Genomic DNA, 23,931 nt, shown 5'->3' with positions numbered 1-23,931 from the left:
TGCTGCACACAAAGCCAAGCAGGCCAAAGGAGGGGCTAAGCACACAGCAGCTGAATTTTACCAGGGTGGGTCTGGAGGCACCACTCCACTGACACAGGTAAAACAGACATGTTCACTCTATTGATCACTAAAACCACGGTATGCTGCAAACACCTCAGTTGTGCTTGTTAACTCTATGTGAAGGCAATAGCCTTCCACCTCCTGAGGCAAACTAGTTTGAAGCCCTTCCAGGTCCAAGCAGACCACAGTCCATGACATAGGCCTCGGTCATAGAGCACATGTATGATACGTGTTTGCTCATGACCAAAAATTATTATTAAGGATCCAGATATCACAGCAGCTGGGGCTCTCAGGACAGGGGTACATGTCAATCACCATGAGAGGGACTTTTCGATCCCAACAGCCATTATCCACAACCAATACTAATTTATACCATCCCATCTGATCTAAACTCTCCCAATTTGGAGGTATCAGAGATTTTTCATGATAATTGTTTCAGCATGTACACAAATATAAGAGGAGACAATGGAAATCCTTGTCTTTTACTTGTAGATATGAGGCCTGGAGATGAGAATTCTTCATTTACCTTAATCTTAGCCAAAGAAGGCACAACCTTAGCCCACATTCATAATGTAACGTAGGGTCTAAACCTGTGTTTTCCAAAACTTTAGCAAGTTATGACCAATCACCTCTATGAATGCCTTCTCCAAATCAAGTGAGTGGAGGATTATTTTGATGTTCAATTGTTTCAAAACATCTACAACAACACACGTTATCACTAGTCTGATGATTCTTTATAAAGCTTGACTGAAAATGAGAAATAAGGTAGGGACAGATTCATGAAGTTCGGCAACCAACATTGCAGTAAGTATTTTGACATCAGAATCCAATAAGCCTATTAGCCTATGTCAACTACAAGAAGTATAATGCTTGTCTGGCTTTAACAATAGAGAGATCATGGATTCCATGACGGTGTGCAAAGATAGTGACTTTTAAATTTTAGGTAAGGGACCTATTAACAAATCTTGACAGGACACATAAAATGATGCCAAGAAACTAGCAGGCCAAGAGGCTTTGTTCCATGATTGCTCATTATTGTGATCAGTTCTTCCAAGCAGGTGTCCCTCTTACCATTTTCAGACTACGTTTGATTAGTATAGAGCATCTTCCTGAATACGTCTTTCATATGTAGCAGCTACAGCCATGTCTGAGTAGGAAGTTAGCCTTCTGAACCTTTTCATAACACTTCTTTAATATACAACATCCTACCTACATTTCAAATATAGCTATCCTACTTTGCCTACATCCTTCTTCAATTCACTATTTAATTTTCAATAGCAATTCCATTTGTATTGTGTTTGAAGTTGTGCCAGTTGATGTTCAGGGTCATCTTTTTTTAATTTAGCTAATCTCATGAAAGTAGCCATGAGAGTTACTAGAGTGCCTCACACAAATGTGTTAGCATCCCATGCAACATCCAATGAGACTTCCCAATTATGGTTCTTATCAAATAATGCTCGAGAGATTTCTTAACAAAAGTCTGTATAAGCCACATTGTTAATGTACGATGACCTATGACATGGGGAGATGGTGGAACTAAGTCCAATGTGAGTGTTGGACTCCTTTTAACTGTTTTTAAGAGTTGTGTTGCACTTCTGGTTCTCCAGTTGCACCCAATGCAGCTGTAGCTTTTTGGGTTAAAGGGAGAATGGCACTAGTACCTCAAACCTGGATTCCAAAAATACCCGACTCTTACTAATGTTTTTAACTAATGATAAAATACCACTTCACAGATGGTATGCTTGCAGAATTGACCTTCATCTCCATGCTGTGATTTCTCAAGAAAAGGGGTGATTCTGAAGAAGTGGTTGAGAGAGTATGGAGGGAAGGAATATATTAGTACCGCGTGGGCACCTCTATTCTTTGTTTCCAAGTAGGGCACACCAGAATTTCAATGTGGCATTAATGTTCCATAGTTAGGTGATGTAACATTAAAGAATTTACACCACTTTGTATTGAGTCAGGTGCTGCTTAATTAAATAAGGGAGATCTTGTGATACACTAAATGATACCTAAAATCCTTCTATTCTTTACTTGCATGAGAATCCAAGTTGGATTTGAGGAAATACAACCTTTAAAGGTCAACTGGGGCATAATGAAAATCTATCAGGCCCAAATATCCTGCGCGTTTGCAGGCAAATTTAAAGCTCCTAATATCTTTTTTTTAAAATTCAACAATATTTTCTGGTACCTTTTTTTAGGTGATATTTTAATTTTTCCATTGGATATTCTGTAAAAACCCAACATGTGATGGAAGTGGCATCTGCTTTAGAGTGAAGAGTTCAGAACAACAAAGAGACAGTCCTGTTTTCCAAAGAACACGGGTAAATACTTACATAAAAATGCAATAATGTTTTAGCAGTCGTATGGGGTCTTAAACAGTGCACACTCTATAATATAACAGTAATTAATGTGACACGAAAATATTATTTATATGTGAATTACATTCTGAACACAAAGCAAATATTTCAGAAACTGTTCAAACATAAAAGTACTCCTGATGATGGTGCAGTGGAGGTGACACTAATGATCATATTGTACAGTGCACAGGTAGCATATACATGTAGTCCTAACCACTAGGCTACACAGTGGTGTCACAAATCTTGAGGAGGTCCCCCTGCACAGTACATGGAGGGCCTCACCTCCAGACTCAGTCAGGAGCTCTAAGGCAAGGGTACTGTGCTGAGCGGGGCCCCTGGAGCTCGCCTCCCCCTGCACCGCAGGAGCTGCAGGGCATTTATTACACCACTGAGGATAGATCTACATCAAAATCTTGTCAGATAGTGGTTCAGGATAGTGTGGCATCCAACAATTAATGAGCATCTAAGACATAAAGGCCCATATTTATACTTTTTTAGCGCCGCATTTGCGTCACTTTTTGACGCAAAAGCAGCGCAAACTTACAAAACACAATTGTATTTTGTGAGTTTGCGCTGCTTTTACGTTAAAAAGTGGCGCAAATGCGGTGCTAAAAAAGTATAAATATGGGCCAAAATCTTTCTGGCATTTCTACCTCAAGGGCAGAATTGAACGGGGTTGTCTTCAGGACAGAATGCAGGCATCAATTTAAAAGACGTGTGAGAACTGTCAGTGTGTCATATGATTGAGAAGCAAGCTGATGTATATGGGGGCGGTCAACAATTGCGCTCTCCTGACTAAATTAACCTGGGGCAATGAATCAGGCATCAAAGAAGCCAGTTTCTGTAGTCAGACCAGAAATAAAAAGGAATATATGTGGCAAAATGGGTGTACTCAACGTCCAAGTGATAAACATGCTTGAATCCCTCACAGTTAGACAGAGTTACAGTGACATATATCTAGCACAAAAAACACCAGAGTCACCCTAAAAAATATGTCAAAAGCGAAAAGGTGTGAGAGACTTGAAAATGAATTAATTCTGCAAAGGTTTAGGTTTGTGGGCCGTTCAGCGCAGTGGACAGTTTGGGGCCTGTGACAAACACCTTGCAGGGGCTAGACCACATGATTGGTCAGCATTCTTCGAACCAGCAAATCATGCGTGGGGGCAACGGGCATCACAGTGCTTAAAATGAGTGCAGGACGCCATCCCAAGAAATCGAACGACTGTCACCATTGAAGTGACTGCCACCACCTTTCTGGATCCAGCATTGAAGCGATGTGGAGGACTGCATTGTATTTTGCCGAGACACTGTTGGATTTTGGGTCTGTCTGCAGATTTGTGGACCCGGCCAACCATAGGATTGCTGGCAGTCTGGACCAGTCTGCTGACCTTCCCATCCAGGGGAGTGGCAGCGGGAAGCTGTAAGAGGCAGGCTGAGGGCGCAGAACCCGAGGGGAGACAGTGCCGTGTGGAATGGGGCCCTGCGGAGAGCTGGACGCAGTCCAGTTTTTCCGTGGGAGCTTTCAGGCCAGAAGAGGATGGCCTGGGGTAGGATAGGCTGGGGCTACAGCGGGGGAGGGTCTTTGGGGTTGGTATTTAAGGGTGTGGGGGTGGGACGATCGGCCTCTTTGGTGCTGGCTGTCATGCTGCGTGAAGGTTGGGCACCCGCCTGGCCTACAGGTAAACAAGTGTGAATGAAGGGGTTTGGAGGCAGTTTGACAAGGTTGGGGCGGTTATTCCAGTTTTAGGGCAGGTTGCTTGGTGTAGGCAGTAGATGGGGGAGGGTGGAGAGTCAGATGCGGGCTTGTCCACCCTTCCAAGGGGGGAAATAGAAGCAGGTGAAGGATGACAGACTGGGGGGAGGCCCGAGTCAGGCAGGGGATACAACAAAAAGGGGATGTGTGGGAACGAAAGGGGTAAATGGGTGAGCGAAGGATACATGGTGGATGGGAGGGAGGATGTAAGAAGGGGAGTTACAAGCTTTAAGATAAAGTTATCATTCAAGTTACAGTTATACTTTTGTGTCTCATGATAAGCAAGCCTGTCCTAATAAATGGCCTTTTACACTACAACAAAGGGTGTCAGAGTCTATGTCCCGGCTGAGCACATGGATCAGCAGCACATTGGCAGCCTGCTCCGAAAGAACTTAGTGGAGGGTATAGATGCGACGAGAGGATGAGACCCTCCACACTGGAGGCATCTCAGCTTAAAGAAGTAGCACCTTAAAGGGGGCAGAACATTTGTTTTGGGGAACGCTGCACAGAAAGACTTTGACAGCAAAGCCTCTGTAGCAAGTGCAGAAGGGGTTAAAATTCTCACGACATTCCACATTACTTGGGCAGCGGGTCCGACCTGAAAATGAACACCTGGTGGGGTTTTGCTGCGGTACCACACTTTTTTACTAGTCCCTGTCACACTGATTGGTATCCAGGAATAGTCTGGGTCTGGAGCATCTAGGGCATTGGCCATAGAAAATAGGCTCTTCTCTCATGCTGATCAACTTGTCACAGGCCTGATACCTGGCATGCGGGAGCAACTACATCCCCTGTTGATTGGACACTGCACAGTTGAAATAGAAATAGAGACCGCGGTGAGGGCGCAACACAGGCCTGCACTTGTCAGTAAAGGCAGAATCAGGTTATGTGTCATGGGAGCAAATCATCGGGCAAAGGGCGAGTGAAGAAGACCCCATGCCCAGTACAGGGAAGATTGTGAGGCCGTGGTGAGGGCAGTTGGTGGGAGAATGGGGACAAGCCACCATGGGACACCACTTGGAGCCAGAGCTGGGTGATGATCTTGAGGAGCTATTAAGGAGAGCAAGGGAGTTGCTGGCCAGACAGCGCCGAGACGGGACACATAAAGGGATTCAAGCCCACCAGAGCGGGCCTGTCTAATACACAGAGGACAAGGCAAGGGAAAGGAGCAGAGAAGCAGTCAGTTCGGGGCAAGGAAAATGGTGCCACCCCCACTGGCTTGGGGTGCAGAATGGCTGCAGCCAGAATGGCACTCCATTTCAAGTGCACAGCAGACTGGGCCCCCAAGGGGCACACAGGCACAATGAAGGCCCACCCCTCCATCTCAGGGGTGGACCGTGATAAGTCAGGATAAGAGGGTGACCCACCTACCCCTCTGGAAAGTGAGGGGCCAAGCAAAGGGTGCAGTAATAGTGACAGGGAAGCAGAGCAGGGTGCCTAGTGCCAGTGCAGTGGCGACCACAGAAGCAGCTCTAGAGCATTGGACAGCACAGGAAGGTGAGCAGCCAGCACAGTGTGAAGCTCACACGCAGTGCAGCGAGAGGGTGGCCAATGGGAGCATAGTGAATTTTGGTACACAAGTAGGGGTGGTGAACAACACCCAGCAGCACCCTCCTGGGCACCTGGATAGCATCAATCACAGTCATCAGGGCCAACCAGGCCCTTGGGCAGGTGGTATGGGTTTGTGGCCCCAGCAACCCTACCCTCTGCCCCCCCCACAGACAGCCTGTGGTGGGTTTGGCCAGGCTTGGGACCTACATTCCACCTGGGATGTACACTTTTCTGCTGGTTGGGTATGTTTCATGGTGAGGCAAGGCCATGAGGGGTGCCAACGAGCAGGCTTTGGTGCAGACAGGCAAACAGTGACAGAATCAGGGGTGACAAATGAAAATGACAAAAATGAGCAGGCCCCTGGGTACAAGCAGGAGAAAGAGAAGGAAGATGGCACAAAGGAGGGGCAGGCGGTAGTCCCAGTAGACCTCCCCCCAAGGGGACCGACCCCATGAAGGCCTGGGTAGGAGAGGCAGCCCAGGGGCTGGCTTCAGGGAAAGCCTGCAAGTGAATACAAAAGACCATCTCCCACGGACCCATCCATAATGGCCAGAGAGACAGAACTTGCTATCCTGATTCCACTGGCAGTGAAAGAAAGGATATAGAGATACAAGTTTATAGATTTTTTCTCTCTCCTCGAGGTACAGCAGACGGGACTGGACTTGACCATGCATGACAAACAAGACCAGGATAGAAGGGAGAGGAGCCGGCTATGGGTGAAGAGGTCTATAGAAACTGGCTACAAGGATTTCACACCCTATCTTGTGTATTTGTAGAAACATTTCTGGAGAGAGCAGCAGAGCTATTCCTTCGTGAATAGAGGGTGCATGCAGCTCAGTTGAAATACCAAGGCGAAGCATGACTACGTTATGACAAAGGGTTCCATGAGAAAATGCAGATGTGACCTACCATTGAATGGGACCAGCAAGACACATAGGGTTTCACTAATCACATGGTGGCAACTAGAGAGGGCATAAGCACACAGGAGCAGAACTTTTAGGGGAAGAGCAAGCAGGAGGGGTTTACACACGGTGGCAAGGCAAGAAACTAGCCAGGGAGTAAGCAAGGCAAGCCCAGTTCAACAGTCTGCTACAAATATGAAAAAACATGAGTGCAAATAAGGACAAGCCTGCAAGTTTAAACATAACTGCAGCAACAGTGGAAGGGCCCACCTAGCAGTCGAGTGTAGAAAGAGCATGGGAACTGTCGATGAGAAAGACAACAGGAAGTAGATCATGCAAGAGGGAAGCTGGCGGGATGGGGCCCCCAGGAAACCCTAGGTTACTACCCACCCTCATTCAGATAGCTTGTTTGCTACACTTACTCAAAAAAGGAAGGGCAGGTACTGGCTGAAGGTTTTACAATAGAATTCTCCATCCCATACAAGGGCCCCCAGGTTCAGTACATGCAAGAACCTGAAATCAGTTAAAAAAGCACTAACAGTGGCTGGGCAGAAAGTAGCAAAAGAACTGTCCTTGGGAAGGGTGGCAGGCCCATTTTTGGTCCTCCTTCTTGAAAACTTTATAGTATCCTCCCTGGGGGCGGTTCCTAAAAAAGAGAAGGTAAAATTGAGGCTAATTCACACCTGCCATACCTCTGGGAGGTTTGGTGAATGATGATCATGACCCAGGCAGCTGCTCGGTGTCCTATGCCATGGTGGATGATGTGGTGGATCAGACTAAAGCATTAGGAAAGGGTGCATGGTTAGCAAACACTGATGTTGAATCCACTTTTTGCCTCCTACCGGTGAACCCAGATAGCTTTCATCCATTGTACACAGCTACTTCCATAGTGACAAATGCCTGCCAATGGGCTGCTTTATATCTTGTACATACTTTGAGTTATTTAGTTCCTTTCTGGGAAGGGAGCTGGTAAGGAGGTGCTCTAGGCGGCAGTGCACACATTATCTGGATGACTTTCTATTTGTTGGCATGGCAGGTATCAGCGAGTGTGAAGAGCTGCTGCGGGCTTTTAAGACGCTAGCTGAGACAAAAACGGTGCCATTGCCAGTGGAAAAGATGGAGGACACATCCACATGCTTATCCTTCCTTGGCATTGAGCTACACATTGTAGAAGGAGTATGCAGGCTCCCCAAGGTGGAAGAGCTATGGTGGGACATCTAGGCCAGTCTCGCTAAGAAGAAGGTAACGCTAGGGGAAATCGAACAGCTCATGGTCAGGCTCAACTTCGCGAATAAGGTGATCCTGGCAGGCAGGCCTTTTGCCAGGCATTTAGCATGCTTGAGCAAGGGTCTCAAGGAGAAGCACTACAGGGTACGCCTCATGCCAGGGGTCAAGGGTAATCTGAAGCAGTGGCTGGGCTTCCGAGGTAGCTTCAATGGAACGCTACTCTGGAGGGAAACTTCAGTTTCAACGTGGCAACTTGAATTGTTTACAGATGTGGTGGGCAGTGAGGGTTTTGAGACAGTCCTGGGATCAGCTTGGACAGCAGCCTGCTGGCCTGTCTCATGACATGTGGGCGGGGTCACCAAGTGCCTCACAGTGTTGGAACTTTTCTCCATAGTTGTTGCCTTTACCATATGGGGAGGACAAACTGGCAAACAAGCAGATCACATTATGGTCTGACAATCATGCTGTGCTGGAAGTACTAAATCTTGTCAACTAAGGGACAACATTGCAGTAAGAGCTAGGTATGTTCCCAGTTGCGAAAACTTAGTGGCTGATGCACTGTCTCATTTCCAATGCATAAGTCCAGGTAGCTGGCTCCTTATGAGGACCCGTGCATGACACCAGTACCCGGACATCTTTGTGGACTACTGGACCACCTCAGATGATATATGTGGACAAGCAGCAAGACATAGTAAGTGCTGTGGTATTTTCCAAGTCACCGGCTTGAAAGGGTCGGGCAAGGTCACTACGGAGGAGATACAAAGGTTCACACTGGGCTTTTACGGGGCCAGAAGCAGGACATGGGCACAGGCTCAACTCAGCACGGTCGCATACTATGCAAAACTGTCTTCAGGGACAGACCAACCCAACTCCTTTTACTGTGGGCAGCCATGAAAGGATGGGCTAGACTGCAACCCAGGCAACCGGACCTGATGCATTTCTACTGTTGCGTGCATCTCCTCAATTGCATGGAGAAAATCGACACACCTCCTTGACGGCATGCTTCGGAACCAAAGCAGCACTCCCGCACTAGGATTTGAAAGTACTTTGGTTTAGCATACTCAATAGGGTCCCTGTAGCCTGCTTGCACTTGCCTGCTTGCAGTTCACCTAGGTTGGCCTGAACTTTTGACTTTCTCCTTGACCGGTGCGACCAAGTATCCCTGGTTTGCATTTTTTGCTTCTAAGCGCTATCTTACAGTTTATTCTTTAAAAATGCATAGCTCAAATTATACTTTTTGGATTTGTTGTCATTTTGATCTTCCTTTATTTATTAAATTAAGTCCTATTTTTCAAGCAGGTGTGGTATCTGTTTGTGTTGCGTTACACAAATAATTTACACAGTGCCTCTTAAATTAAGCCTAACTTCTCTGTGCCAAGCTACCAGAGAACAGGTTAATTTAGGTTTGTGATTGACCCCAAATAGGATTGTGATTTCTGTTTGATCATGGTACAGACCTCTGTCAATCACAAACCTGATTTCTAACATAAATGAATATTCTTAACAGTGATATTTTTCTTCCAGAATGGGAACAGATCAATGCAGGATGCCTTGGATCATTAATTAGTTGGAGGCGACTGCACAAGATGCAAGTAAGTAAACAAGATTAACTAAAGGTCATCTATCGGTTCCAGTTTTTAGTAAGAAGCCCAAGTTTACTTGTTATAAAAGTTTGATCATGAGGTTACTGAAAACTGTTACAGATTAGAAGGTAGCTAGGCAACTAAGTGATGGGACAGGGAGCAGTGAAACACAGGAGGATTTTACCAGCTCATTCGGGTCCTTGTTTCTTTTCTGTGCCTGGACCACATGGTTTAGAGTATGCATGGTGGTTCAAGGCAGAGAAATTCATTGATAGTCACTAGCACAATCCTACTACCACAGCGATCCAGCTGTCCTGTGGTGGATAAGCCGCCAGGCCATAGATGTCTGATGGCAAAGCTACCTGGTGTTCCTTTTGTGGAGCTTCCCACCTTTATGTGGGATGGGGAAGCACAAGGCTGGAAGATGGGGGATCTGCTGTTTTTTGGCAGACACCTACACCCACTAACTTGATAACCCCATGATTCTTCCTTTATTTACATCATACAAATGTTGTCTAAACACTTACTTGATATGTTCAGTCATATTCACTAAATGCTTCTAAAAGGAAATTCCACCCTCACACACAAATGTATAATGATATCTCTGACAGTGTTCCCAATAATCTTATCTAAATCTGAACATGTTATGATGTAAAAGACAAACAATATATTTCAAGAGTTAAGGTTTAAATGCATACAGAATAAAGCAGAGCTAAACAAAAAGAATCAGCTGGTAATTGCAGTAATTAAGGAAGAATGTTCCATTAGGTTTTAAGATAAATTACAATCAATATTCAATTAACGTGTAACAATTCAAGAAAACAATCTGCATAGCTTTCCTTTTTTAAGATCTCTATTTTACCAAGATTGGTTTGAAAAAAACATGTTTACTATCATATCTAAACCCCAACCTTCTTTGCTTGTTCACACCTTTGTTAAAAATATTTTTGTTCTTAGCATTCAGGCTAATCGGGCACTAAGGGGATCATTATGAACACGGCCGTATTCCCCACCGTGTTCATGCTGGTGGTCTAAACACAGACCGCCAGCCTGTTGAAGACCCAGCCGGGCCAATAATGAACATTCCACATGGAGCCGTCATCAATGCCGAAGTGACGTGCACGATGGGGCTGTGCACAGGGCCCCTGCACTGCCCATGCCAAGTGCACCCCTTCTGCCAGCCTTTCCCTGGCAGAGGAAACTGCCAGGGAAAGTCTGGGTGAACACGGGAATACGGGAACACAGGAACACAGGAACACAGGAACACGGGAACACGGGAACACGGATACACGGGAACACAGGTTCTTTATTCAGAGCGCTGCCCTGTCCGATAGGGAACTCCACAATCGTCAGGCTGGCAAGCGGCTGTAGCCTGGCGGTGGCGGAGGCCCACCTGTGGCGGTCTCCCTGTATTCGGAATACTTCGGTCTAGACCGCCATGCAGGTGGTGGTAATTTCCGCTACCACCGGGATGGTGGTCTGGACCGCCATGTTCATAATGAGGGCCTAAGTGCCAGATGAACAAAGCTTTTTCTGTGCGCAAATGGCCCAATCCGTAGAATCAGGCTGCCTGCACACAGAAAAATGAATTTTTGTTTGTACAAATGCCATTTTACGATTCGATAATCTATTTACCGAATTGCAAAATACGTTTGCAAATCACAATTAGGAATTGCGAGTCACAGTGCTATGCATGATTTTTTTTGTGACTGTGAATGCAGCCACAAAACAATCACAGTTAACACCAATTTCAAATTGGTGTTAATCCTTTCCCAAACAGGAAGGGGTCCCAAAGGGACCTCTTCTTTGTGAATGCTAGCAAAAAAGTTCCCAAGGATCACTGCCTACTCTTAAAAAAATTAAACTGAAATGTTTCATTTTTTGCTTTGTTAACGCAACCTGTTTTCCTTTAAGGAAAATGGGATGCGTTAAAAAAAAAAAAAAAAGATTGCTTTATTTAAAAGCAATCATAGACATGGTGGTCTGCTCACCCCAACAGGCCACCATCCCTGTAATTTTTGCTATAATTTTTGCTATTCCCAGTGGGTCGCAAATTGCGATCTACCTCATTAGTATTAATGAGGTAAGTAGGTGTGATTCTCAGGGTCACTGGGAATCACAGAGAAAACTCAATGGAGTTTTGTGCATTTGGAATTGCGATTTCCTAATTACTATTCACATGGAATCACAATTAGAAAAACACAATTCTAAAGGTTAGTACATGTGGCCATCATTTCTTACAAGAGTAATGCTGTCTTAATGTTTAGGATCTCTGATTTATCTATGAACATGGGATTCATTTTTCGTTGGAATCCTAGCTTCTTTTCATGTACTCTCTGTGCACTTTTAAAGAAGCATATGAGTGGTAGAACCTCCATTCATGTGGGGTTTTTGCTAGAGCCTGGTGAAATTTTGTTTACGTTGGCGTAATCTTGCCTGATTTCTGCTTGTTTGAGATTATGTTGTTATGCCAAATTGTGTATTTGAGATTTTGTTAGGGTAAAACCTTTTGGTCAGAGCACAAAAATAGTGCAAAATAACCAAACATAAGTGGCTCTTGTTCATGTAATGTGCAATTTTTTAGGTCCAGCGTGCAAGCATTTTGACCTGTTGTAAGTATTGTGGGCTTTTAACCGCACTCACCTCAAACCCATCACTTTCACTCGCTTGTGGGATTGCCTTTCAAAAATCCTTTGTTTTCATTGGTAAATGCTTTAAGTTTGTCCCTCCTTGGAGATGTTTTGTTACCACCTTGCAGACTGACCCTGTTACATGGTTAATTGCATGATTTCCGATATGTTTGACTGTGAGCTAACTTCTTTTTCTTTTTGTGTCTCTCCTTCGCGTGCATGCTCATGATGGCCATGGTGCTTTAAATTGGCTCGCTTATGTCAGCTAATGTTTTCCTTTTCATTTTCAATTTATGTGGCAAGAAAAGCCTACTCAGAAATTTACGCCAAAAGCTCTAACTGGAGCAAATGTGAGAACAATTGCATTGCAAATGCTTGTTTTAGAGTGCAATGCATACTTGCATTCAAGCTTGATGGAAAGATGCATTCCACACAAAAAAACAGTGCAAAATGCTGGGCAGGCATTTTGCATAAAACCACATAATTAATGTAATTTAAGGGTATTTTGATTTATTTCCACTAACAAAAGTACACTAATTTAATCCAGGCCTAGTTTATTCTTAAGATGTGCTGCGATGCAACCATCAATGTCATTTAAGGATCACCAGAGAATTGCATTCTCTAGCTTGTTTCTTTCTAACCCTGGCACTGCTCTGCGAACGCAGGCCCTTCTTCTCACGAAAGCGGCAAAAGAAAAAGAGGGTGCCTGTATTCATTTTCTATTTAGCTTTTTTAAAACAAAGGTGATGGGTGCAGAGTTTAGCCTCCAAATGAGATGGGCACCTCTGTGTGAAGTTCAGCTCACCTACAGGGAGAAGGGCTAGCTTCCTCATACAGATGGCTCCCCGAGACACCTCTCACGATGAGGAGAGGGATCGCGGCATCAGGAGCCCACATCACCACCTTCACTGACTTCTAGAAACACGCCGACTGCTGACTAGTTCGAGCCCCCCCGATGATTGGGGCTACAAACATGTTCCATGCAGCTGAAGGGTCCATTGCATTAGCAGGGGCCAGGGAGACCATACGCCACTTGGGGATCCACCTCTCTCTCTTTCCACTCGCTGCCATGCAGCCCTCTTGGACTTGGCCCTTTTTGCCAGGTCATCCTCAATCTTTTTGACTCCTTCCTCCTATTTTTTCTGACTTGCTTTTGTTGGCTTTAGGACTCTGGGCACTTTACCACTGCTAACCAGTGCTAAAGTGCATATGCTAACTGTGTAAATTGTATTGTTGATTGGCTTTCCATGATTGGCATATTTGATTTACTAGTAAGTCCCTAGTAAAGTGCACTAGAAGTGCCCAGGGCATGTAAATCAAATTATACTAGTGGGCCTGCAGCTCTGGTTGTGCCACCCACGTTAGTAGCCCCGTAAACAAGGCTTAGACATGCCACTGTAGTGTCTGTGAGTGCAGTTTTAAACTGACAATTCGACTTGGCAAGTGTACCCACTTGCCAAGCCTAAACCTTCCCTTTTTATACATGAAAGGCACCCCTAAGGTAGGCCCTAAGTAGCCCCATAGGCAGGGTGCAGTGTTTGTTAAAGTTGGGACATGTACTTATATGTCCTGACACTGAAATACTGCCAAATTCGGTTTTCACTGTTGCGAGGCCTATCTCTCTCATAGGTTAACATGGGGGCTGCCTTTGAATGTGATCAAAGCGCAGGTTCCTTTTGGGAGCAAATAGTAATGTGGAGTTTACGTCCTCTGAACTCACAATTTAAAAATACATCTTTTGGTGAAGTTGGGTTTTAGATTGTGTGTTTGGAAATGTCACTTTTAGAAAGTAGGCATTTTCTTGCTTAAACCATTCTGTGACTCTGCCTGTTTGTGGATTCCCTGTCTGGGTGAGTTTGACAGTTGGGCTGTCTGCACCTCTCCTCTAGACAGTGACACAAAGGGAGCTGGGGCCTAGCTTGCATATCCTGATGGGCCATCTGGGCTGATGGGAGGGGAGTATTGGTCACTTACACCTGAAAGGGCTGTGCCTGCCCTTACACAATGTAGTCTCCAACCACCTAGTGTGTGTCTGGGGTCTATCTGCCAAGGGGGCACTAAACTTTCTCTGAGCCCTTGAAAGGAGCAGCTGGTGGAAAAGAACTGAAATCCACGCAAAGGCTGCCTTGCGGCTGCTAAATGACTTGGGGCTAAAATCGATGCTCCGCCTGCATCGCAGCTGGGAGATCAACGCAACGTGGCTAGATAACCGATGTGCAACACCCACAGCAGCTGCTGTTGACGACGCAAGCCCCCACACAGTGTGGTTTCTTGACATCGTGCAACTGGATTTCAATGCAACATCGCTAGGTGTCGAAAATCACTGCAAAGCCTGCCCGACCTGAGGTGCCCATCCAGGATCGACGAAGCACTCTCTTGCAGGAGAGAAGAAATGATGCACGCCGACCCTACCTGAGGAGGAACGACGCACGGTCTCGCTTGTGAGTGAGAAACCAATGCATTGTTGGCATTTTCTGACACACACTCGTCTGTGATGCTTTATTTTGATGCTACCCAGGTACTTTTGTGCAATAACAACGTTCTCACAGTTTTCTAAGGATTTAAGACTCTTTTCCCTTTAAAATTAATAACTTGACTTGTGTATGTTGGATTTTTATCGTTTTGGTTGTCTTTTGTTTAGATAAATATTACCTATTTATCTAAACCTGTGTTGTGTCATTTTATAGTGGGTTCACTGGGTTACTGTGTGTGTTGGTACAAATACTTTACACATTGGTTATAAAGTTAAGCCTGCCTGCTCGTGCCAAGTTACCAAGGAGGCAAGCTGGGGTTAACTGAGGGTGATTCTCCTTTAACCTCACTAGAGTGAGGGTCCTTGCTTGGACAGTGGGTAATCTGACTGCAAACCAAAGACCCCATTCCTAACAAGCCCTAACTCCTTCCTACTGGAACTACCAGGTGACGGTAAAGCATCTGGACATCTTGCATCCTGTTGGTTGTGCCTGAAGATCGGCCACACCCATGGTTAGAGCCCAGTGGCTGATGCCTGCCTTGAGCACCCATACCACCAAGTTGCTCCCCCACGGGGAGGCCATAAGGCACCTTGTTCCTCCTCCTCCCTGCCTTACTGTATGTAGAAAGGGTGATCTCCAAATTTTACAATTTGATAATGAATAAACTACACTTCCAGCCCCTCCTGACTCACTTATGCCCCAAATGCAATGGTCTACTGCATACACACTATACTGAAGAGGGAGAGATATTCTCGGGGACCTGGACAGTGGGGTTCAAGAATCGAGGATGAAACTTACCCTCGTCCAGATGCTACAAGAATGGTACTGGACCGCTGGTGATCCCACAATTTAAACTGCAGCACGTGCCGTATTCTTGATGTGAGAAAGTAGCCTCTTTCTAGCATGGTTACCCCCACTTTTGGCCTGTTTGTGAGTGTGTGTCAGTGTGTTTTTACTGTGTCACTGAGATCCTGCTAGCCAAGACCCCAGTGCTCATAGATAAAAACCTATATGTCAGTGTGTTTTGCCTGTCCCACTGGGATCCTGCTAGCCAGGACCCCAGTGCTCATAGTTTGTGGGCTAATGTGAATGCCTGTGTAGTGCCTAGCTGTGTCACTGAGGATCTGCTCACCAGAACCTCAGTGCTTATGCTCTCTCTGCTTTTAAATTTGTCACTGTAGGTCAGTGACTACTTTTACCAATTTCAATTGGCATACTGGACCCCCCTTATAAGTCCCTAGTATATGGTATGCACACGTTATTTCACAGCCATTTTTGCTGCACTGAAGTAACTTATAAGTCACCTATATGTCTAACCTTCACTTGCTGAAGGTTAAGGGCAAAGTTACTAAGTGTGAGGGCACCCTTGCACTATCAAAGGTGCCCCCACATAGTTCAGGGCCATTTCCCCAGACTTTGTGAGTGCAGGGACACCATTACACGCATGCACTACATATAGGTCAACACCTATATGTAGCTTCACAATGGTAACTCCGAATATGGCTACGTAACATGTCTAAGATCATGAAATTGTACCCACCATTCCAAATCTGGTATTGGGGAGCCAATTCCATGCCTCCTGGGGGCTCCATCATGGAACCCCAGTACTGCCAAACCAGCTTTCTGAGGCTTGCACTGCAGCTACAGCTGCTGCCACCTCACATACAGGGTTCTGCCCTCCTGGGGTCTGGGCAGCCCAGTCCCAGAAAGGCAGAACAAAGCATTTCCTCTGAGAGCAGGGTGTTACACCCTCTCCCTTTGAAAATAGATGTAAAATGCTGGGGAGGGGTAGCCTCCCCCAGCCTCTGGAAATGCTTTGAAGGGCACAGATGGTGCCCTCCTTGCATAAACCAGTCTACACCAGTTCAGGGACCCTTTCTCCCCTGCTCTGGGCGGAAACTGGACAAAGAAAGGGGGAGTGACCACTCCCCTGTCCATCACCACCCCAGGGGTGGTGCCCAGAGCTCCTCCAGTGTGTCCCAGACTCCAGCCATCTTGCTTCGCAAGGTGCGGGGGCACTCTGAGTGGCCAGTGCCAGCAGGTGATAGTCAGAGACCCCTCCTGAGAGGTCCATACCTGATAAGGTAGCCAATCCCACCTCTCAGGGCTATTTAGGGTCTCTCCTGTGGGTTCTCTTCAGATTCTGCTTGCAAATCCTCTGCAACAACTTCAGACTCTTCTGACCTTGGATCAACCACAGCCTGCTCCAAGAAATGCTGTAACTTCAACGAAGTGTCTAAAAGAGACACTTTTCTTCAGCAACCTCAGCTCCAAGTCAGCAACTGCAACAGTTTCCACAGTGTGCACGCTCTGGGGACTCCCTGTCTTCATCATGCACCTGAAGGACCGAAGAAATCTCCTGTGGAGTGACGGAGTTACTCCCCTGCTCCAAGCAGGCACCTTCCAAGAGGAAGACCGGTACCCTGGGACTACTCTCACAGTGACAAGCATGCCCCTAAGGACACAGAGGGTGGACATCATCAACATAGATTGTCCTGAGGTCCAGCTGATGCAATTTGGAGGAGTTAAGGCCTTGCCTTCCCCGAGAGCAATGGTACCCCTGTATACTGCATCTTCTTCACCTCATGAGGCCTCTGTGCACTCTTTGCAAAATTCCTTTGTGCACAGCCTGGCCCAGGTCCCCAGCACTCCATCCTGCAACGCTCAACTCGCTGAGTTGTTCTCCATCAGCGTGGGACGTTCTTTTGTTGTGCTGCATCAACCATGTTTTTCACCTACTTTGAACCTGGATCCTGTGACTCCTGGGTGTGCTGTCTGGCATCCTGAGGGCTCTCTAAAGTTCTGAGATCCCCTTCTTCCTCCTCACACAGAGATGAGGCCCCCAGGTCCCTCCTGGGTCCATCCACTGCCATTTTGAGGCAAAATGCACTGTTGTCGTAGCCAAGGCTTGTTGGCGACTTCCAACACAAAATCTCATCTGCAACAATCTTCACACTGTGGGACATCTTTTGCATCATGCAGGAACCCGCTGGCATCTTCCTAGGGTGCAATTCTGCAGTCTTCAACTAACCGTGGACTCTTCTTTTGCACCCTCTTCTGGGTTGGCAGGGGCTTCTGTCCTCCCTGGAACTTCTTTCGACTTCTGGACTTGGTCTCCTTCCTATGCAGGTCTTCAGGCCCAATAATCCAGCAGTTGTTCTTTGCAGACTTGGTTGGCTGCTGTAAAATCCCAAACACGAGGTGTAGTGTGTCCTAAGGAAACTTGCAGTACTTTACTCCTGCTTTTCTGGCCTCAGGGGTAGGGTAATTTACTTACCTTTACTGTAGTCTTACTCTCCCAGCGATTATGCACACACTACACTTGTCTAGGGGGGAATTCATGATTCACATTCCACTTTCTTAGTATATGGTTTGTGTTGCCCCTAGACCTATTTTCTCCCATTGTAATCTCTAGCATTTCCCATTGCTTGCATTGTTCTATGACTATTTACTTGTTTAATTTTGGTGTGTATCTGTATATATTGTGTATAATACTTACCTCCAGAAGGAATATTGTCTCTAAAATATTTTTGGTACTGTGTCACTCAAATAAATACCTTTATTTTTGGTAGCACTTAGGGGCATATTTATACTCTGTGCTGGATTTGCGTCATTTCTTTTTACGCAAATCCGGCGCAAACTTAACTCCATATTTATACTTTGGCACTAGACACGTCTAGCGCCAAATTTATGGAGTTTGAGTCATTTTTTACTGTGGAAACCTACCTTGCGTTAATGCAAGGTAGGCGTTCCAGGGCAAAAAATGACTCTAAGGCCTTTGCGCCTTATTTATACTCCCGTGCAAAAATGATGCACAGGAGGGGGGGAGGGTCTTAAAAAATGACTCTAAACAAGTTCAAAGTCATTTTTTAATGCCTGGGTCAGGGCAGGCGTTAAGGGACCTGTGGGCTCATTTCATGGTCTCTGACCATGGAAGCAGTCCACAGGTGCCCTTCCCTGCCCCCAGGGACACCCCCTGCCTCCCTCGCCCACCCCTTGGGACACCCATGGATGGGGGGGACCCATCTACAGTAAGTAGAGGTAAGGTTTTTTGTGTTTTTTTTAAAGTGGCATAAGGGGGCCTAACTTGGGCCCTCCTACATGCCTTTGTGCCCAATGACCATGCCCAAGGGACAGAAGTCCCCTGGGCAGGACCATTGAGCAGGGGGGCATGACTCCCGTCTTTGCTAAGACAGGAGTCATTTTCATGGGGGTTGTGCATGAAAAAATGACGCTAGTCAGGTTAGAGTCAATAGTTTTGACTCTAACTTGACTTGCACCATTCTTTGACGCACAACCCCCATTCTTCCCTACGCCTCCGCTGCCTGGTTAGAGTCATTTATTTTGACGCTAACCAGGCTGTAGTGCAGGCTAACATAATTCCATAAATAAGGCGCCCTGCTGGCGCGTTGGAATGGCGTTAGCTGGCAGTAAACTTTTTGATGCAAATCTGCGCTAGAACTGATTTGCGTCAAAAAGTATAAATATGGCCCTTAGTATTGTCTTTACTTGTGTATAAGTCCTGTGTAACTATAAGTGGTATTGCAAGAGCTGTGCATGTCTCCTAGCTCAGCCGAAGCTGCTTTGCTATAGCTACCTCTAACAGCCTAAGCTGCTAGAACACAACTACATTTCACTAATAAGGGATAACTGGACCTGGTATAAGGTGTAAGTACCCAAGGTAGCCACTACAAACCAGGCCAGCCTCCTACACTTTATTTGTGCTCTGCCCTGGGAGACTTATTGTCCATGATATGTGCCATCCTGAGACACGCCTATCCCTCTAATTGGAAAATTGGTCATTTTACATGACACAGCTGACCTCCCAATGCTGACTAACCTGTGAGAGGCTTGTTGTCTACAGCTCTCACAACTGCAAGGATCCTTTGCCTTTGACTCTTCCTACTATATACCAACCCACTCTGAATGGCTGATGGAAATGTACAAAATTGAAACCTATGAGTGAGTTATCTCTAGATTGCAAGAAAGAAGGGAGGCATTTCCACAGGTATGGGCAGCTTTCTCGGCCGCCCCTGAAACTGAAGAACATTAGGAGGTAGAATCATCATGACAACATGCAGGGAGTCCGATCTGGTGCCTGCTTGTTGTAGTGTCTTCAGAGTTTTATGACAGAACTCTTTTGGCTCTGAAAATACTATGTAGAAGAGTGACTCAGTTGTTAGAGTCTAATGCAATGGAAGCTCAGTTTATAATGTTGAGTTCACAGTTGCACGCAGAACAATAAAGGCATGTATTATTCAGTTTGAGGCGTAGTCTTGGCGGGTATCCAGGCTGTGGAGGACACTACAACTGGCAACAAGATGGGGGATAAGTAAACCCGAAAAATTATAGTGCTCTCTGTGAGAGTTCGCGTGGTCCAAGTAAACTGCTCATGCATGCCACTTGTGTCGCTGTTGAAGCACATAATCAATGCTCCATGCATGTGGAATCAAAGTGCAACTCCAGCTGAGCATTTCAATATAAGAAAAGCTTTATTGAGAAGTGTATGCATCATTGGTCAAGAAACTATGAACGCTGGCCATACATAAAGGTACCGCTCTGCCATGCAAGATAAAAGTGTAGGCTACACGGAGCACTAATGCTGAAGATGGACACAACCAGGTTTACAAAGCACAGCCAAAGATAATCATAACTTTCCAAATAATGCTGTGAGCAAAAGCGCTGCAAGGCAGAGATCAACCACGTGTCAGGAAGTGCAAACTGATGTTTAGAAAAGAAGAAATAAATAACCTACTGAATCCACTAAAGAGAGTAATCGTGCCACAGCACTTGGTGAAGTGGATCAAGGAGGAGGGCTCAGGGTTATTTTCTTTAATCTCTTTATTAGAATCAGTGTAAAACACCAGACAAGACAGGTCGTGCATTGACACATATGAAACAACATTGGTATCATAGTTTACATCATCAAGAATGATTTTCCAATATCTCACTCATTGTGTAGGTAGTCAAGTTGTATCCAGGGTAATTCAAGCATGTTACAGCCTTATAAAAGAAAATCACAGAGGAAAGTCCAGTCACACTTTGGAGCATTTGAGTGCAACATTGATGTCTCATCGTTTGCCAACAAGAAGCAGTCCCACCTCCTGCACCCGCAGTAACATCGCTCAGTTACAGATACAGGCCCCTCTCCCATGTTTGAACGAATCTGGTCTCAGACATAGGCCCGAAATGTTTCCAGCATCCCCATATGTTAGCCAATTTCTGAGAACACCTCCGACATTCGTGCACCACCTTCTCTGCTAGCATACACCAGTCCACATCCTTTTTTTCCAATCCACCAACTGTGGCACTTGATTTGCCCCCCTAAAAGCATGAAATGTTTTGTTTGCCCATTCTCAGTTCCAGCATGACCCATAGTCTTTCCATACGATTTAAGTCTGTCTCTCCCCAACACACTGAGAAGACACCATCTAGCAGATATATCAATACTCTGGGTACATAGGGAACTCATACAGTGTATTACTGAGTTCCAATAACATTATATTAGTGGGAAGTCCCACAGTGTATGGTTAAAGTACTAGGTTGTCTGTATCCCTTTCCACAACTGTCATCAACAGTTCTTCCCATTTTGAACATGGTATGTTGTGAGTAGTAGGAACGATGCAAGATTTTTATTTGGATGAGACAAAACCCCTGCTCATATAGCTAACCCTCTGGGAACGCTAAGGCTTCCAGCCACTCGTCATCCTCTAGGCTCCCTAGGTCACGGGTCCTATCCTGCAGGTGTTTCAAAGCATTGGGGTGCTGTTAATCAATTTATTGTATGTGAATGATATGGATTTGCATGTCATAAATTAGTCTAGTAGTCTGTCTTTCAATGGTGAAGATTCAGGGAACTCCATCCCTTTAGGGAGTGCTGCTCTGAGTGTATGCTGTAAGTGCAGATACCGGTAGGCCTCAGAGGGAGCCAACTCGTATTCATGCTGCAAGTCCGGAAAAGGGATAATAACATATCCTCGAGTCCATAGGTTGCCGACTCTGGGGAGAGACCTATTTGCCAAATCTTGCTTGTGCTCATATGGAACCCAATGCCATTGCATTCCAGAGTGGCATTGCATGTGTAATTCTGCCCTTACAGCCTAGTGCCTTTGTTGCCATGAGCCAAATGTGAACCACTATTTACATCGGGTTGTGGGCTTTGTGCTCTCTAAGTCCCCATGGGTGCATCCTCAGTCTGTCCATTCGGTATGTGGGTTAATCTGGGGGTTGGAAGACCCAGCTGTTGACAGTTGTCATCTGTGCCTCACAATAATATTGCTGAATGCCCGGGAGGGCGATCCCACTGTCATAACATCCCTTTGTTAGTTTCTGCAATGCTATTCATGCTTTGCCTCTGTCCCACAGCAGTATTCAGTGTTCAGTTTCGAGGGACTTGAAATAAGAATCTGGCACCAGGTAGGGCGTATTATGCAGAGCATATAGAAAGCAGCGAAGGGGCATCATTTTAAACATGTCTGCTCTTCCAAGGAACAACAGTGGCAAGGATCTCCAGTGTCTGACATCACTTTTAAGTCTGTGTATTGGAGAAGCAATCTCTTTTCAAAAAACAATTTGGGGTTAGTTTGGACATAGATTCTAAGATACTGAAATCTCTACGTAGTAAGACAGCCTTGGTGTGGGTCCTTTTAGAATATGATGTAAGGATTTATACCAGTTTATCTTGTAGCCTAAGCAGTGACCGAACAGGGAGATTATTTGCATCAGCCTGTACACAGTAAAGTAAGGTCTGTAAGGAGAAGTGCTAATAGAACCATCCAGACCTGAAGAGGGTGGCTCACAAAGTTGCTGAGTGGGGCTCAGAATAACTTCATAGGTCTTCAAAGAATAAATAGCTTAAAGTGACCAAGAGCGACTCTCAGAATCCTGAAATTTTTCAGATGACAGCTAAGAAAGAAATCACAGTTCCAAGCAAGGTTAAAGATGATCCAGAGGCACACAAGTCAAACGACCTTAGAGAAGGTATGCATAAACATGATAACCAAACAGCGTCAGAGAGCATGCTACCCTCAAGTGTCAGTAAGCTTTAACTGGTCTACAATGCTGCCACCTTTCTGAAACCACCACCACCTTTCGATACCGCCAAGAAGCAAAATATTGGCAATAGATTTATTGCTTGGATAGAAACATTTGATGATTTTGTTGATGCATTTCGATAGACTGAAACAGAAAGATTATCAAGTATCTCAAAAATCTTGCAGATGATGGTGTGAAAGAAGCCATAAAGTAAATGCCGAGAACTGACAGTCACATACTGTCAGATTAAAGAAGCATTGAATCTCAAATTTAATCCAGTTCCAAACGTTGATTACGAAAGATACATTTTCAGTCAAGAATGTCAAAGAGTTGGTGAAACCAATTGTAATTTGTGGAGAGGCCCAATACACTCATCAAAAACTGTAAGTTCAATGAATTTAACGATGAAGAAGCTATATGTCTAAGAGTTAATAATGGGTGCTTGCCAGATTCATTCAGATGACGAATGCTGAGAGAAACTCTTAGGGTCTGATTTTTGTCTTGAAGGTATTACTGCCAAGCTGCAGCAGTGCCAGACTTGAGTATTCGGTCAAGTAGACGGTGTTCCAACTGCTGCATTTAGATGTATTGCAGCTGAGCCAATGGCCACCATGAATGAGTGCTCTTTCTAGCAGTCAGGCTGGCAGATTCCTGCCAACCATGTTTAGATCTTACAGTTCTACAGGTGGTGTACTACTGGTGGATTTCTGACGGAGGGAAGCTGTTGTGGGACCCAATGGACATCGTACAATGACAGTGGCTACGGAATAGAGGTAAGTCACACACTGTACCTTAGCCCTATGTGTCCCCCTGCACAACACACTACACAACACACACACATTATTATACATTACCATTCTACCTCAACACAACAGTTGCATGCAGAAAACACACATTGTCATGCATCCATGACACAATGTGCACACACTATTGGCAGATAATCTGACACAACCACAACACCCACTAAAGATCCCTCCACCACAACCAGCCAATCCAATTGCACACACACATACATGTACTGACTCACATACACTACAGGAAAAACAACATCATAGGTACAGTCCCCCCCCCTATGTGCACACATGGACATAGTTGAAAAATATGATTGTAACATCATTGTGTTGCCAGCATTTATTTGCAGTGAATACTGACACCAAAATGACATTTGTGTATGTCATTTGTGTATGTGAGTAATATGTGCCTAGTATCAGTGTGTCCCCATCCATGTGTGCCATTATTGTGTTCCTGACTTATGCATGTCACAGTAATTTAAAAAAAAAATGATTGTAACATGTATATGACTGCAGTGGTCCCATAAAATGTACACTGGTGATGTGGATTACCCACCTTCATGTCC

This window comes from Pleurodeles waltl, chromosome 4_1, assembly GCF_031143425.1.
Source record: "Pleurodeles waltl isolate 20211129_DDA chromosome 4_1, aPleWal1.hap1.20221129, whole genome shotgun sequence".
Lineage (NCBI taxonomy): Eukaryota > Metazoa > Chordata > Amphibia > Caudata > Salamandridae > Pleurodeles > Pleurodeles waltl.
The sequence above is the reverse complement of the archived record's forward strand: the minus strand, read 5'-3'. Positions refer to the sequence as shown.